This window comes from Gorilla gorilla, chromosome 11, assembly GCF_029281585.2.
Source record: "Gorilla gorilla gorilla isolate KB3781 chromosome 11, NHGRI_mGorGor1-v2.1_pri, whole genome shotgun sequence".
Classification (NCBI taxonomy): domain Eukaryota; kingdom Metazoa; phylum Chordata; class Mammalia; order Primates; family Hominidae; genus Gorilla; species Gorilla gorilla.
Window position 1 is genome coordinate 86,852,179 of NC_073235.2, and position 19,283 is coordinate 86,871,461.

Genomic DNA, 19,283 nt, shown 5'->3' on the forward strand with positions numbered 1-19,283 from the left:
AAAACTCATACTTGTTATATTCCCTTAAAACAATACAAGAATGATGTAGATGGAGTATATGTCCTTATCATGCAACTCAGGTTATATACCTAAAAATATGCAACTCATAGTTATTTGAAAAATTAATATAGAAACCCAGATTGAAACCTTTAAAAAGTTGCCAAAAATCACCATTTAAAATTAGTTGATTTATTAAAATTTTGAACAGGAAGTTTATTCAATGTATTTAGGACAAAAATTAATGTTGGTAGATATTACATAAAACCTAGAAATCTATTTCCCCATATTAAAAATGAATAATGAAGAAAAGAGAGAGAGAAATGACAGAAACAAATGAATACACAATAGATAGTTCAAATGATTAAATGGTAAGTGAAAAGGATTTAAAAAATAAAAAACAGTGAGGAAAAATATTATCTCCAATGGCTGTGTCTCATAGCTTATTAGTCTCTTATCAAATGCACTGTTTTAAAGAAAATTATTGCAGTAATGCTAATTTCTTTATATATTTTGGACATGAAAACCTGTATTAGGAGGCAACAAAATAATTTGCATAGTAGTATGAATACTGTATTTGATAAATAAGAATTTTTTAAGATGGGTTTGTAGAGTATCACAGACTATATTTCAGATTTCAAAAGTAGAAAATATGAGCAATTTCTTCTAATAAATGTTTACAAAATGATCAGGTAAATAAATCACCTTTTACAAATCTATCAAATTAAAAAATTGAAATCTGGAGAAGTTAGGAGGCTTGCCAAATAGTTCAAAGAAAGTATTTTTATGAGACTCCAACACTATTGACTTTCAGCTTAACACTTGTTTATATCATGCACAATATCAAATATAGAGTATAAGAAGGGAATATAATACAGAAAGTAATATAATCATTTCAAAAAAAGTGAAGCTCAATTTTTCAAAAATATAATTCTCCTATAATTTTTTAGGTACTTGAAAATTATGTTGGCCTATTTTATTTATTTTGTTAGATAGTGATGGTGCAAATACTGGTCTTTAGAAACAGAACAATGCACCAAAATTACCCTATGCTGCATATTGCCAATAATACAATTGTAAGATACGTATTTAGTCTTAAACTATCTTATTTATCACCAAATACCTACAGCTAACAGCTGAAGGGAACGATACAATTCTGAATAAGCATATATAAAGAATGCTTAGGGCTTAAGCACAAACTAAATAAAGTTTATCGCTTTTGTCTTCTTTTCTCATCGCTTTAAAGGATGCTTGTTGCAATTCTAAAACAGAATAGTGATGGAACCAAGGTCCCCATTTTCTTTCCGGCTGTCAGGTGAGGGCCACTCAACAACTTCTTGAGGCTGCCACGTTCCTTGTTTCATGGTCTCCCTCCTTCCTCCACTTTTAAAGCTAAAGACGTGAGACTGGTCATATTGAAGGTCTTTGGCCCTCCGTTCTCCGTCTGTTCTCACATCTCTGACCACAATCAGTAATAATTATCCACTTTAGGGCCTCATGTGATTATATTTGGTCCACTTGGATAATCCAGGATAATCTCCTCATCCCAACATTCTTAGCTTTATCACATCTGCAAAGTCCCTTTTGCCCTGAATTACAACATATTCACAAATTCCAGAGATAGGGTTGTGGGCATCTTTGGTGGGTGCAATTATTCTGCCCACCATACTATAAGATTGTTTAAGGTAGTGGAAATAAATCTTTCATAAAAGTCCAGAAAGCATATAAAATGACTTACTGGTAATTACGCAGAGTTAAATATTTTAACTATCTGTTAAAATGATAAATGTTATGACTTAGAATAAAAACGTACTCCCATTATAACCTTTGTTATCAAAATACCTGCAATAGTAAGATCTTCCAGTTTAAAAAATAAGTCATTTTTGATAAATGGGTATGACCGATGTGCAGAATTTTCTTTTTAAGTAAAGCTTTTATAGTTAACATATAATATAAATTTCAAGGTGAGGAGATGGGGCAAGATGGCAGAATAGAAGGCTCTACCGATTGTCCCCTCCACAAGGACACCAATTTAAAAACTATTTACACCATAAAAGCACCTTCATAGAACCAGAATTCAGGTGAGCACCCACAGTACCTGGTTTTTAATTCATATAGCTGAAAGAGGCACTGAAGAGATGTAAAAAACTGTCTTGAATCGCAGATGCCACCCCACTCCCGTTTTCCAGCAATGGCGGCATGGTGCTGAGAGCATTTCCGTACCTTAGGGAGAGGAAGAACTCAGCAATTGTGAGAAATTTGAGAAACTGAACTCAGTGCTGCCGTGTTAAAGCAGAAGGAAAATGCTGACCAAACACTGCTGATGCTCCTCCATGGAGGGAGCATTTAAATCAGCCCTAGCCAGAGGGGAATTGTCAATCCCAGCAGTCAGACCTTAATTTCCTGCAAGCATCACCACCACAGGAGAAAGGCTCTGGGGTCTTAAATAAACTTGAAAGGCAGTTTAGGCCACAAGGACTGAAACTCCTAGGTGAATCCCAGTGCAGAAATCCCTAGAGCCAGAGGACTAGGAGTGCACAAGACTGACTGAGACACCAGCCTGGGTGGCTAAGGGAGTATTGGCCTCACCCCTACCCCAAACCCAGGCTTCACAGCTTGTGGCTCCAAAACAAACCCCTTTCTTCTGCTTGAGGAGAGGAAAGGAGAGAGCAGGGAGGACTTTGTTTTGCATCCTGGATACCAGCTGAGCCACAGCAGGATAAGGTATTGGTCAGAGTCATGAGGCCCACTTTCCAGGGCCTAGCTCCCGAATGACATTTCTAGACAAACTCTTGGACAGAAGGGCACCTGATGTCTTGAAGGGAAGGAACCAGTTCTAGCAGGATTTATCACCTGATGACTGAAGAGACCTTGGGTCCTGAAAAAACATCAGCAATAGCTAGGTACTACATCAAGGGCCTTGGGTGAGACACTGAGACTTGCCGGCTTCAGGTAAGACCCAGCCCATCCCCAGCTGTGTTGGCTACAGGGAGAGACTTCTGCTCGAGTAAAGCAAAGGGAAAAGTAAAGGAGACTTTGTCTTATACCTTAGGTAACAACTCAGCCACATGGTCATAGAGCACCAAGTGGGTTCTTGGGGTCTTTCATTCCAGGCCTTGGATCAGAGACAGTATTATTGGACCTGCCCTGGGCCAGAGAGGAGCACACTGTGATGGTTAATACTGTCAACTTGATTGGATTGAAGGATGCAAAATATTGATCCTGGGTGTGTCAAAGGAGATTAACATTTGAGTCAGTGGGATGTAAAAGGCAGACCCACTCTCAATCTGGGTGGGCACAATCTAATTAGCTGCCAGTGTGTCCAGGATATAAAGCAGGCAGAAAACAATAAAAGGCTACACTGGCTTAGCCTCCTAGCCTACATCTTTCTTCCGTGCTGGATGCTTCCTGCCCTCAAACATCAGACTCCAAGTTCTTCAGCTTTGGGACTTGGCTTGGCTTCCTTGCTTCTCAGCTTGCAGATGGCCTATTGTGGGGCCTTGTGATCTTGTGAGTTAATATTCCCTAAAAAACTCCCCTTATAAATATATTATTGGTTCTTCCCTCTAGACAATGCTGACTAATATACACTCTGTCCTCAAGGGTGAGTCCAAGGCCAGGCGGCATTCACCACAGGCTAACTGAAGAGTTCTTGGGCCTTAAGGGAACAACAGTGGTAGACTGACATTACTCCCCATGGGCCTGTGGTGGTGATGGCCCAGAGTGAGACTCCTCTGCCTTTGGAATTGGAAGGAAGAGTAGGAACAACATCTTGTGGTTTGACTGCCAGTTCAGCTGTTGTGCAATAGAACACCAGGTAGACCTCTAAGGTTTTTCACTCTGGTTCCTGGCTCCCAGATCATACCTCTCGCTCTGCCTCGGGCCTGGAGGATCTCACCAACCTGTAGGGAAGGACACAAGCCTGGCTGCCTTGGCCACCTGTTGATTGTAGGGCTGCAGGGCCCTGAGTGAACATAGGCAGTAGCCAGGGAGTGGTTACAACAGGTCATAGGTGAGACCTAGTGCTATGATGGCTTCAGATCTGACACAGCACAGTCACAGTGATGGTGGACACAGGGAAGCTTCTGTCACTCCACTCCCAGCTCCATGTGGCTCAGAACAGAGAGACTCCAGTTGTTTGGGAGAAAGTAAAAGAAGAGAAGAAGAGTCTCTGCCTGGTGATCCAGAGAATTCTTCTGGTTATTGTCCAAGACCATCAAGGCGGTACCTCAATGAGTCTGTGAGAACCACAGTGTTACTGGGCTTCAGGTGCCCCATAAAGCAGATACAACTTAGATCACAACACCCACTTCCTTTTGAATATCTGGTAAACCTTTCCAAGAAGGATGTGCACAGATAAGCCCAGACTGCTAAAACTAAAATAAATATCTAACTCTTCAGTGCCCAGACACAGATGAACATTGAAAAGTACCAAGACAATCCAACAAAACATGACCTCACCAAATGAACTAAATAAAACACCAAGGACCAATCCTGGAGAGACAAAGATACATGACCTTTCAGACAGAAAATTAAAATAGCTATGTTGAGGAAACTCAATGAAATTCAAAATAACATGGAAAAGGAATGTATAATTCCATCAGATAAATTTAGCAGAGATTGAAATAATGAAAAAGAATCAAGCAGAAATTCTGGAGCTGAAAAATGCAATTGGCTCATGAAAGAAAGTATCAGAGTCTTAATAGCAGAGTTGATGAAGCAGAAGAAAGATTAATGAGTTTGAAGACAGGATGTTTGAAAATACAGAGGAGACAAAAAAAAAGAATAAAAACCAATAAGTCACGCCTACGAGATCCAGAAAGCAGCCTCAGAAGGACAAATCTAAGAGTTATTTGCCTTAAAAAGGATATAGAGAAAGAGATAAGAGTAGAAAGTTTATTCAAAGGGATAATAATGAATAACTTCCCAAACTAGAGAAACACATCAATATCCAAGTAAGGGAAGGTTATAGAACACCAAGCAAATCTAATCCAAAGAAGACTGCTTCAAGGCCTTTAATGATCAAACTCCCAAAGGTCAAGGATAAAAAAAGAATCCTAAAAACAACAGGAGAAAAAAACCAAATAGCATACAATGTGGCTCCAATATGTCTGGCAGCAGACTTTTCAGTGGAAACTTTACAGGCCAGGAGAGAGTGGCATGACATATTGAAGATGGTGATGAAGAAAGAAAACAAAACAAAAACTTTTACCCTACATTATTGTATATGGTGAAAATATTCTTCAAACATGAAGGAGAAATAAGCACTTTCCCAGACAAAGAAAAGCCAAGTGATTTCACCAACTCAGACCTGTCCTATGAGATATGCTAAAGGGACTATTGCAACCAGAAAGAAAAGGATGTTAATGAGCAATAAGAAACCTTCTGAAGGACAAAACTCACTGACGTAAGTATATAGAAAAACACGGAATATTATAACAATGTAACTGTAACACTATAACACTGTGGTGTGCAAACTAATCTTAAGAAGAAGTACTAAATGATGAACCAATTAAAATGATTACAACAACTTTTCAAAACATAGACAGTACAATAAGATATAATTAGAAACAACAAAAAGTCAAAAAGTGGAGAGATGAAGTTAAGGCATAGAGTCTTTATTAGTTTTCTTTTTGCTTATTCGTTTATTTACACAAACATTTTTAAGTTGTTATCAACTTAAAATAATGTGCTATAAAATAGTATTTACAACCCCAATGGTAACCTAAAACCAAGAATTATACAATGGATACACAAAAAATAAAAAGCAAGAAACAAAATCACATCACCAGAGAAAATTACCTTCACTAAAAGGAAAACAGGAAGGAAAGAAAAAAGAAAGATAATACTGACCAGATGTGGTTGCTCACATCTGTAATCCCAGCACTTTGGGAGGCCAAGGTGGGCTCATCACCTGTGGTTGGGAGTTTGAGACCAACCTGACCAACATGGTGGAACCTCATCTCTACTAAAAAATACAAAAATTAGCTTGGCATGGTGGCACATGCCTGTAATCCTAGCTACTGAGGAGGCTGAGGCAGGAGAATCATTTGAACCTGGGAGGCAGAGGTTGCGGTGAGGCAAGATCATGCCATTGCACTCCAGCCTGGGCAACAAGAGTGAAACTCTCTCTCTCAAAAAAAAAAAAGATAATACCAATTAAAATAAAGGTAAGACCACAAAACAGCCAGAAAACAAATAACACAATGGTAAGAGTAAGTCCTTACTAATCAATAATTACATTGAATCATTGAATGTAAATTGACTAAACTCTCCACTCAAAAGACATAGAGTGGCTGAATGGATAAAGAAACAAGATCCATTGATCTGTTGCCTACAGAAAACACATTTCACCTATAAAGGCACACATAGATTGAAAATAAAGGGAGGACAAAAGATATCTCATGCCAATGGGAACTAAGAAAGAGCAGGAGTAGCTATAATTATATAAGACAAAATGGATTTCAAGACAAAAACTATAAGAAGAGACAAAGAAGGTCACTATATAAATGGGTCAATTCAGGAAAGGAATATAACAATTTTAAATATACATGCACCCAACACTAGAGTACCCATATATATAAAGCAAATATTATTAGAGCTAATGAGAGATATAGGCCCCAAAACAATAATAGCTGGAGAATTCAACATTCCATTTTCAGCATTGGAAAGATCTTCCATAAATAATATCAACAAAAAATTATTGGACTTAATCTGCATTATAGACCAACTATATGCCAGTAAATTGAAAAATCTAGAAGACACAGACAAATTCCTGGAGATGCACAACCTACCAGGTTTGAACCCATGAAGAAATGCAAAACCTGAACAAACTAATAACGAGTAGTAAAACTGAAGCTAGAATAAAAACTCTTCAAGGAAAGAAAAATCCAGGACTTGATAGCTTCACAGCTGAATTCTACCAAATATGTAAAGAACAAATACCAATCCTACTCAAACTATTCTGAAAAATAGAGGAGAAGCGAATACTTCCAAACTCAAATCTATGAGACCAGTATTACCCTGATACCAAAACCAAAGACATATCAAAAAAACAAACAAAAAAAACTGAAGGCCAGTATCTATGATGAATATTGATTCAAAAATCCTCAAGAAAATACTAGCCAACCAAATTCAACAATAAATTTAAAAGGTTATTTATTATGACCATGTGGGATTTATCCCTGGGATGCAAGCATGATTCAAACATGGACACATGGAATCACATCAAGTTAAAAAGCTTCTGCACAGCAAAGGAAGCAATCAACAAAGTGAGGAGACCACACACAGAATGGGAGAAAATATTTGCAAACTATCCATCTGAAAAGAGATTAATAACCAGAAATATATAAGGAGCTCAAACAACTCTATATGAAAAAAGATCTAATAATCTGACTTAAAAATGGGCAAAATATTTGAATATACATTACTCTGAAAAGATATACAAATGGCAAATAGGCATATGAAAAGATGCTGAACATCATTGATCATCAGAGAAATGCAGATCAAAACTACAATGAGATATCCATCTCACTCAAGTTAAAGAGGCTTTTATCCAAATATTAGGCAATAACAAATGCTGGTGAGGATGTAGAGAAAAAGAAACCCTCATACACTGTTGGTGGGAATGTAACTAGTACAACGAGTATGGAGAACAGTTCAGAGGTTCTGCAAAAACTAAACTTTCAGCTGCCATATGATCCAGCAATCCCACTACTGGGTATATGCCCAGAAGAAAGAAAATTAGTATATTGAAGAGATATCTGCATTCCCATGTTTGTTGCTGTGGCATTATTCACAAGATCCAAGATTTGGAAGCAACCTGTGTCCATCAACAGATGAATGGATAAAAAAATGTGGTACATATACACAATGGAATATTATTCAACCATAAAAAGAATGAGATCCTGTCATTTGCAACAACACAGATGGAACTGGAGTTCATTATGTTAAGTGAAGTAAGTCAGGCACAGGAAGACAAATATTATATGTTGTCACTTATTTGTGGGATCTAAAAATCAAAACGATGGAGCTCATGAACATAGAGAGTAGAAGGAAGGTTGACAGAGGCTGGGAAGTGTAGTGCAGGGCAGGGGAGGGTTGAGGATGGTTAAAGGTACAATAAAATCATAGTTATAAAGAGTGAATAAGACTTACTATATGATAGCACAACAGGGTGACTATAGTTAACAATTTAATTGTACATTTTAAAATAACTAAAACAGTATAACTGTATTGTTTATAACACAAAGGATAAATGAGGGAATGGATAACTCATTTATTGTGATGTGATTATTATGTATTGCATGCCTGTATAAAAACATCTTGTGTCCTATAAATATATACACCTAGTAAGCACCCACAAAAATTAAAAATTAAAAAAATAAAAATGTAAATAATAATAATATAAGGTGCATGAAGGGCAATGACTTTCATTTTCTTTTTTATCAAACTAGCTCCAGAACTTAGAACAGTGCCCAAAAGACAGTACATGCTAAAACTATGTGTGCAAGAAATGAGGGAATTAATAAGTGGAGTGTAACTAATGGCAATTTAATAAGGATTATTCAAATTTGATATTAAAAATAAAGTTAAAGTTAGTAAGATAACTAAGTCTACTAGCAAAACGGGCTTGTACACAATTGTAAAGTTTGTACTACACATGCTCACACAGATGGGCCTTTATTTAAGTTTTGCCGTCATTCATTGTTGCCTCAATATTATTTTTGTTGGTCCCCCAAAAGTAATGTATTTTGAAGTCCTGCTACCTTTGCTATTTAATTATAAATCAGAGTAAGTACAGTGTAACTCTTATCTGTTTACTTTAATGCAGTCTTTTGTTTGTTTTTGTTTGTTTACAGTACATAGTAACAAATACATCTATGATCTTTAGCTAGTGGTTTTCCATATCCTAGTCTTTAAGATAAACATGCATTGTAATTCAATATGAATCATTAATATCCTTATTTATAAAGCTATTATAGTCATAATTTTTCAAAAATTGTTGGTATCATGTTTTAGTTTTCATGTTGAATTTCATTTCGTAATGAAAAAATAGAACACATAGGGAAAATAATTATTTAGTCCTTCTTAAGTGAGTTCTGGTAAATAAAATTGAGTTCTAGTTCTATACCTAGTATTAAATTTTACATTTTAAGAACAATGCTAAAACATGTTAAATAAGGCCTTGGTTGAATTTTGCAGAGGACAGCGAATATGGAGAAAATATCTCAGAAGATATTCCATGAAAAACAAGTAACGGATAGAGTTCAATTAACAGAAGAGATGCCTTTGAGAGGCTATGGAACTTTTATTCAAATAGTCTTGGAGCTTTGTGTGTTAGAAGAATTGGCCTGATACTATTAGTTCCACAAGTAGATCTGTGTTAAAATAAATGTGTAGACATTACCCAATGACATATTGTAGTTCAAGGAAAGCATAACTTTCTTACAACTCATTAAATTCATAAATAAAATTTAATATTATATGTAATGTGATGGGAGCACTGTTATCAGAGGAATTCAAACAGAGCTACCGAGTAAGGCATGGTTAAAGAGAAGAAACAATGATACCTCCTGAAGGTAGTATACTCTGCTACCTCCCACATTAAATTTATGTCTCCCACCCCCACAAAAATTTGAATTTCTAACCCCTTAAAGTTGAAGAAGGAAGAGGGAAATGAGAGAAAAGCAGAGGGAGAGAGCGAGCCCTCAAACAAGCACCTGAGCCTCAGATGCTGATGCTAGTCTGCAGATTACATGAAGAGTTGCTATCTGTGGTCTGTGCTAGCTTTCAACACTCCAGGGAAGTGATATAATTTCAGTGTGGAATGGAGGGGATGCAAAGTGAGAGGCAGGCTTGAGGGGAGGAGGAAGAATGCTGCCTAGAAGACTAAACCTTACGGCCCAGAATTCTCAGCCTAGAAAAAGGCTAATATGGATTATTTAACATTGAAACCTGAATACCTTGTATCTCAAAGGATCATGCTGACACGGATAATGATAAGTATGGTATACACTGACCATATAGAACTGAAGATTACAGGGTCTTTCTATTTTCTATATATTCAATATGTCTCCTGGAGTCATGGAAACACAAAAATAAGAATTATTACAATGAAAGATTGAAGTGATTTGTTCTATCAACTCTTGGAATCAGAAATATTTAGATTTAGAGAGCTAAAATAAATAATTTGTTCATCTCTAGTATATACAACTTTTAGCAGTAAGATCATATGTATACATTACACACATAGAAAAAGATCCATATGTGTATATATATAGAAAATGGCTATAAATATGTAGAACAATTATTCATAAGTGTGTATGTCTGAATATAAATATTTTTTCCTCTCATTATGGAGACAGTATGATTCATATATAATATACATATACATATAAGAACTTAACAATAGCCCTCTTCATAAGTGGGATTTTGTGGAGAAGTAGAAAGGGAGGACTTTTAATATTTACCATATTCTCCTGTGTTGCTTCTAATTTTGCAATAAGCATAATTTTTATTAATATTAAATAATATTTTCAAAACTTCAATAAATAAAATCATTACTTTTTCTATTGTTCCCCTCAACCTCTGCCTTGACTGCTACATTAAGAATAGGGTTCGTGTGTGTATGTGTGTGTGTGTGTGTGTGTGTGTGTGTGTGTGTGTGTGTGTGTGTTTTCTTTCTTGATATTTCTTCAGAGCCTATAATAGGGCTTCGCATATGACAAGCACTGAATAAATATTGAATGTCTGAATTACCTCTAGATAGATAGTATAACATTCTAAAGGGACAGAATTATGTCATTCACATTTAATGAACATATGGTAATATAATGTCATTGAAATGGTGAATAGTAATATTTGATGTTTTAATTTTTGATGCTTTATGACATTAAGTTAAATAATCTCTTAAAAGGAAAATAAATATATTTTAAACATTTCTATCACAATCAATAATAATTAAGGGAAAAAATAGTTCTAACATTTGCAGGGTAATCTTCGTGATGTGGGAATTATGCATAACAGGACTAAGGGCCACATAGAGGGCACTGGGTCTCGTTTTCATGAAGGGCATAGCAATGACACTTTTGATATTAATCTCCAACTGAGGTTATTCATAAAGTCAGTGTATTTTCAATGTGTTAAAATTATCAACTGACTATCTGTAATCATTTAAAGCCTAACCTCATTTTGATAAACTTGCTTTGATATTTCATCATTTATAATATATTGGGGCTCTCAAAAGTCAAAATGTCCTAGGCCATTTTCAACCTCTGGGATATGTTGATGAAAACATCTGAAAATGCCAGATGCCCTGAGAATTTTTCTTTTTTTTAAACCCTCGTTCATAAAAGTTATTTATAATAAATTGTGACAAAAATGGGACACAGGCTTTAAGTGTTCATTCCTAATGTGTATTAGCATTTTCTCTATCATATTTTATGTAGGGAGCATTAAATTTAGCTTTGTAACTCTAAATTTAATTCTCTCTCTCTCTCCCCGGTTGTGTGTGTGTGTGTGTGTGTGTGTGTGTGTCTGTGTGTGTGTCTTGTTTTAGATTTACTAACGATACTGACTAGGAGGAAAATACATGAAAAAAATCCAATTTAACTTATTAGTTCACTGAATGAGCCAGGCACTTTGCCAGGTATGCTCATGTTTGTGATTCCATCAATGTTTCACTAAATATTCTATTACACAGGGACTTGAAAATCATTTGTTTAGAAAAATGTTAGCTATTTTGCTGATTTCCATATTTGGGTTTATGTTATGTCAATCAAAAATACGAGTAGATTATACTCTGATATTGTTTTTCAACCATAGGAAACAGAAACTTTAGCAAACAAAGAGATATAAACAAATCAAAGTTTTAGTTTATTTCCTTATTCAGGCAAGTTGGTCATCTTAACCCATATGAACATTTCTGAACCAAACCACCTCTTGCTGAAATTTATTTGTTACTTATTTTTGCCTTATTAGGAACAGAGAGGGACATGTGCTTCCTTAGTCTATCTGCTGACACAGAAATGTTATGAAGTAGGTAGAATTTTTAATTAAGGTAGTTTTAGGCTTAGGTTTACAGAGGTAAGTTATGCTGTTTCAGGCAGATACTGTATAGCTTACCTGTACACGTTGGTGTTTCTTCCTTAAACACATTTTCTTATTTGGTACAGCCATATCATTCTTTGGAAAAGGAAAATTCATTATTGGTACTAGACAACTTGGGCACATTTGGGATATTCCCAAAGATATCTAATAATAATATGAGTGAATAACTTTATTTAATTAAGCAACAGTAAAATCAAATAGCAATCAATTTGTTCAATGTAACTGTGACAGACTGTGATCTTTCAGGAAAACAATTGAACTACATCAGATTTTTTAATTAATAGACCACATTTGCTCAATCCATAGATTTTATTTAAAAATTCTCTAAAATATTAAAATAAATAATTCTCACAGATTCTGTGATCCAAAAGTCAGTCTAATGAAGAATGTAATATAAAGTGGTTGAATTTCTCTGATGATCAGTGATGTTGAGCTTCTTTTCATATGTTTGTTGGCCACATAAATGTCTTCTTTTGAGAAGTGTCTGTTCATATCCTTTGCCCACTTTTTGATGGGGTTGTTTGTTTTTTTTCTTGTAAATTTGTTTAAGTTCCTTGTAAATTCCATATATTAGACCTTTGTCAGATGGGTAGATTGCAAAAATTTTCTCCCATTCCGTAGGTTTCCTGTTCACTCTGATGATGGTTTCTTTCCCTGTGCTTTTTAGTTTAATGAGATCTCATTTGTCCATTGTGGCTTTTGTTGCAATTGCTTTTGGCGTTTTTGTCATAAAGTCTTTGCCCATGCCTGTGTTCTCAATGGTATTGCCTAGATTTTCTTCTAGGGTTTTTATAGTTTTGGGTTTTACATTTAAGTATTTAATTCATCTTGAGTTAATTTTTGTAAAAGGTGCAAGTAAGGGGTCTGGTTTCAGTTTTCTGCCTATGGCTAGCCAGTTTTCCCAGCACCATTTACTGAATAGGAGATCCTTTCCCTGTTGCTTGTTTTTGTCAGGTTTGTGGAAGATCAGCTGGTTGTAGATGTGTGGTGTTATTTCTGAGGTCTCTGTTTAGAGAAATGCAATTCAAAACCACAATGAGATACCGTGTGACACCAGTCAGAATGGCAATTATTAAAAAGTCAGGAAACAATAGATGCTGGCAAGGCTGTGGAGAAATAGGAACACTTTTACACTATTGATTGGAATGTAAATTAGTTCAACCATTGTGGAAGACAGTATGGTAATTCCTCAAGGATCTAGAACCAGGAATACCATTTGACCCAGCAATCCCATTACAGGGTATATATCCAAAGGAATATAAATCATTCTACTATAAAGACATGCACATATATGTTTATTGCAGAATTATTTACAATAGCAAAGATGGAACCAACCCAAATGCCCATCAATGATAGACTGGATAAAGGCAATGTGGTACATATATACCATGGAATACTATGCAGCCATGAAAAGAAATGAGATCATGTCCTTTGCAGCTGGAAGCTATCATCCTCAGCAAACTAACACAGGAATAGAAAACCAAACACCGCATGTTCTCACTCAGAAGTGGGAGTTGAGCAATGGGAACACATGGACACAGAGAGGGGAACAACACACACCATGGACTGTTGGGGGTAGGGTGCAAGGGGAGGGAACTTAGAGGATGGGTCAATAGGTGCAGCAAACCACCATGGCACACATAGACCTATGTAACTAACCTGCACGTTCCGCATATGAATCCGGTTTTTTTAGAAGAAATAAGAACAAATATTAAGACTTATATATAAAATAAACTGGTTGAATTATTAGTGTCATGTAGACATCATTTGGAAGTACAATCACAGGCTGTGGGACACAAACAGAAATTAACAAGGGAAAGTATTTTCACCTCTGTTACCTCCTTAAGTAGAGATTATTTATTCAGCCAAACACTGGTGCTAGATGCACAAAAACTGTTTATTATGTGTGAGCAGAATAAGCTTCTATCTTTTAGAGTAGAAATATATGGATATGCTGCTTTCAAAACGATTTAATTCTTTATATTTTGATTTTTTAAACTGAGATAAAATGCATCTAACATAAAATTTGAAAATTTAACGATTTCAACTGTACCATTCAGTGACATTAATGACAATCACAATGTTGTACAGCCATGACCAGTATCTACTTCCAAAAATTTTCCGTTATCCCAAATAGTTACGCAGTATTCATTAAGCAACAACTTTCCATTTCTGTCTCCCTCCAGTATCTGCAACCTCTAATCTAGTTTCTGTCTCTATGAATTTATAAATATTTTATATAAGTAAAATAATAAATTATTTGACCTTTGTATCTGACTTAATGAGCCCATCACAATGTTTTCAAGTTTCATTCATGTTGTAGCATATATCAAAACTTTGTTCATTCTTGGCTAAATAATATTCCATTATATGTATAGATCACATTCTGTTTATTCATTCTTCTGTTGATCAACACTTGGATTCTTTCCACCTTTCCGCCATTTTGGTTATTGTGAATAATGCTGCAATAAGTATTGGTGCAAATGTTTGAGTCCTTGTTTAAATTCTTCTGAGTATAAGCCTGGAAATGTAATCGCTGGGTCATAGGATAATTTTGTTTAACTTCTTGAGGAACTGCTAAACTGTTTTTCACAGCAGCTGCACCATTTTACATTTTTCCCAGCAATGTATGAGGGTTTCAATTTCTCCACACTCACAAAAAATTATTTTCCCTTTTTGTTTATTACTATAACAAGCCTAGGATGTACAAATTGGTATCTAGTTGTACTTTTTATTTGCATTTCACTAATAACTAATGATGATGAACATCTTTTCATGTTCTTTTGGCCATTTGTGTATCTTATTTGGAGAAAAGTTTATTTAATTTCTTTACCCATTTTAAAATAAGGTAGTTTGTGTGTTGTTGAGTTTAACAGTTTTTTATATAATGTGGATATTAAATTCTGATTTTAGTATATAATTTGCAAATGTTTTCTCTCATTCCACCAGTTTTCACTTTCTTGTTAATATTGTTTGATCCACAAACATTTTTAAATTTTGATGAAGTTCAATATACATTTTTTCTTTGTATTTTGTGCTTTTGGTGTCACTTTATTATTCTCTTGCCATATCCAAGGTCAAGAAGATTAACCCCTACGTTTTCTTCTGAGAGTTTTATGGTTTCAGCTTTTGTCCTTAGGCTGTTGTTCCATTTCAATTAATTTTTACATAATGTGAGTCTAATTTTATTATTTTGCATATGTAAAGCCAGTTTCTCACCACCATTTGTCAAAGATGCTATTCTTTTTCAACTAAGTAGACTTGGCACCTTGACACAAATCGACTGCTCATTCATGTATGGATTTATATCTGGACTCTCAATTCTGTTCCACTGGTCTATATGTCTATCCTTATGCCAATACAACACTTTTTTGATTATTGTAGCTTTGTAGTAGGCATCAAACCTGAGAAGTATGAGGCTTCCAACATTGTTCTTCTTTTCCAAAATTGTTTTGGTTATTGGGGGCCAATTTAAGTTTCATATGAAGTTAGAGATTGGCTTTTCAATTTCTTCCAGTGTTTTACAGTTTTCAATGTACAAGTATTTCACCTCCTTCATTACATTCATTATTTGGTATTTCATTCTTCTAGAGGTTATTGTAAATGGACTTGCTTTCATAATTTCATTTGGCAGATTGTTGCATATTGATATTGTATCCTACACCTTTCCTGAATTTATTACTAGCTCTGGAAGATTTCTTGTGGATTATTTGATGCTGTCTATGTAGAATGATGTCATTTATAAACAGAAGTAACTTCCTTGCTAATTTGGATTTTTTTAAAATTTCTTTTAATTGTCTTATTGTTCCATTTAGCACTTCCAGTACAAAGTTGAATAAGAGTGGTTGAAAGCAGGCACCCTTGTGTTCCTGATCATAAGGAGAAACATTTTGGTGTTTCACCATCAAGTATGACGTTAGCTCTGAGTTTTACATAAATAGCCTTTAATAGGTTAAGAAAATTCCCTTCTTTTCTTTGATTTTTGAATATTTTAGCATGAAAGGATGTTGAATTTTTGTCCATTGTATTTTCTACATCAAGTAAGTTGATTACGTGTTGTTTTTCTTCAGTCTATTAACATAGTGCATTATATTTATTTATTTTCTTATGTTTAACCACCCTTGAATTCCTAGGATAAATCTCATTTGGTCATGTTAAATAATCCTTTTAATATGCTGTTTGATTAGTAAGTATTTCTTTGTTGATTTTTTTTTTACCAATTCAATCTCTAAAACAGCTTTATTTGCTTAGAATTAGATATTTGTTAAAATATAAGGGAATAGTTAGTGCCACCTACTGTTGCCAGACCCTACGATAAAATACAGTGTGCAAAATTGTGAAGGAAGACATGATTCTTATAATTTGTAGCTTATAGTATAGAAATTTGAGACTCAACATATTTTTCTTTTTTATTCTTTCTTTCTCTTTTTAAGGGACCAGGGTATCATAATGTGAAGCAAAGCATCAATGAAAATGATTACAAAAAAGATGCATGACTCTGTTTTTCAATCTGAATCATTTGTATGTTCTGAGTATGTTTTCTAGGTTATACACATTGAAAAGTGACATTTATTTAAATTGAAACTTGGTTCAATTTAAATGAAATTAATGTTTCAATTTAAATGAACTTAAAAGTAGTATAAACTCACAAATGATAGTTTCAGTGTCTTCCTGGGTTAGCCAGGGACTATCAAGGGTTAAATAAAAGTAAAATAAAATCCCCATCAATTTATCCAAGACATTTATATGAAGGTAGACATCATCCTTGTAACTTGTTTGATCTTTTGAATAACACCTTATATTATTTCATAATATTTATTTGTAATTTTTGCACATATTATTAGTAATTATTAAATGAATTAGACTTTTAAAGACAACATGTTATACAAATTAAACTATAATAAGTTTGCATGTGTTATAAATATGGAAAATTCAATTTTATGAAATGGATACTTTTTCTCTGTAATATTAGCTTATCTGCCATTGCTGTATCTTTGCTGGTACACACACATACACAAACACACACACACACATACACACACACATATTCAACTCCATACATATACTTTAATTGGAAATTATATGATACATGTATCAATAATTTTCTATGTATGTCTACAAACATATTTACATGTGTGTGTACAAATGTACACATTTATTTTCCAGAATTATATTTAGAAATTTCTTTTCCACATTTAATGTTTGATGGAAATAATGTTAACACTGGTTTGACAGAGTTGACTGGGTATTAAATTGCAGAAACTTACTGATGAATTCTTCCATAGCACTGTAGTCTTCATATAAAAGTAATAAACATTGTTTTAATACTTTTACTTCCAGTAAATTAACTAAACAAATAAATTAGTTGGTTGGTGATTTTTTAAAAGTCTTAAAAAGTTTTTGTGGGTACACAGTAGGTGTATATATTTATGGGGTACATAAGATGTTTTGAAACAAGCAGGCAATGTGAACTAAGCACATTGCAGAGGGTAGGGTTTACATCCTGTCAAGCATCTATCCTTTGAGTTACAAACAATCGAATTATATTCTTTAAGTTATTTTAAAATATACAATTAAGTTATTACTGACTATAGTCACCCTATTGTGCTGTCAAATAGTAAGTCTTACTCATTTTTTCTACTTTTTAGTACTCAAGATTGGTAAAATTTAAAAATACTACTTGGAAACAAGAGAGATTGTGGTATGCTCAGTATATATTTAGTTCATACCTTTTGGATATGCTAGGACAAGAAGAAAAAAGGCAAAATATTAGTGTAAGCCCACTGAAAATAAAAGAATAACAGTGCAATCACTTTTAAGAGAGAGTATAAGAATTCTTCAGATTTCTGAATGAAGAAGATAAAATTTACTAGAGTGCTACAAGCATGGAGGTTTCACTTGGACACCCTTATTCCCCAGTAAAATATAATATTAATAAAATGCATGAGCAAGCTTAAGAGAATTAAATTAAATCATCATGCAAAAAGCAAAATATTCAAAGGCAAACTATGTAAAACTAAAACAGGTTAAACCCAGCAAAGTGCAGTGGGTAGAGTGGTGGGAGAATCAGACATATTGCCTATGTGGATTGAGAGATGTAATTTTAATCCTTCTATGCACATGTCAAATATTGTCTTTGGCTGGCATGACATATACAGTTTAACCAGGCCACTGCATAAAACCAATGATATAGTTTGAATGTGTGTCCCCTTCAAATCTGATGTTTAAATGTGATCTCCAATGTTGGGGGTGGCCTAGTGGGAGGTGTTTGGGTCATGAGGGTGGATCCTCTATGAATGGCTTGGTGCCAACCCCTTGGTAATGAGTGAGTTCTTGCTTTAACAGTTCATATGAGAGCAAGTCGTTTAAAAGGTCATGGCATCTCCTCTTGTCTTTCTTGTTCTCACTCTTGCCATGTGACACGTACCCTCCCTTTCCCCTCCACCATGATTGGATGGTTTCTGGGACTTCACCAGAAGCAGATGCTGTTGCCATGCTTCCTGTATAGTCTGCAGAACCATGAGCCAATAAATCCTTTTTAAAAAATAAATTGCAGAGTCTCAGGTATTTCTTCATAGCAGTGCAAAACAAACTAACACAATAAATTCTTTGAAATGTTTGGGTCCTCCAATAAACAAACCAACCAACAAATAGTCAAAAAATCTAATTCATTTACTGGCCCAAGAGAACAGGATGTTTTGATAATTTAAAATAAAGTAAAATATATTGAATATTTAAAATACCATAGCTAACTGAGAAAAAAAGAATAAATTACAATGACAATGTTATAAATTATTTAATACATATGTATAACTATCTACTTGTGTACAAATATATTTGCATGTTTTCTTGATGAAATCCAATTATTGTAAAGAGTGACATCACCAAGATGGTAGGGTAGGAGACACAAGCCTTGATAGCAAAATAAAAGTGAAAACAATTTGTATATAAAAATATATTGTTTACTAGTATTTAATGGGGCGTAAATCATGAAACACTGTCACTCAGATTACAGGTTCATGTAATATCAGCCTCAAATTATAGATTGGAATGACAATTTATAACATTGAAATGTGTCAAAGTGACCATAAAATGAGAATATGGAAGGGAGAAACAAGCTTAAAGGTCAGCTGATTATATCTTCCTTCTAAAATTGAAAAACATTCCATGGTATC

The 19,283-nt window shown here is 34.5% G+C and overlaps 1 long non-coding RNA gene across 1 annotated transcript in view; it reads right to left on the bottom strand.

The window, feature by feature from the left end:
- LOC129532114 (uncharacterized) overlaps positions 1-19,283 on the bottom strand; it is a 68,922-nt gene that overhangs the window by 22,783 nt on the left and 26,856 nt on the right. Inside the window, exon 3 of the long non-coding RNA XR_008677735.1 lies at positions 12,124-12,183. This is a non-coding gene — a long non-coding RNA (uncharacterized lncRNA). The remainder of the gene's footprint in view (positions 1-12,123; positions 12,184-19,283) is intronic.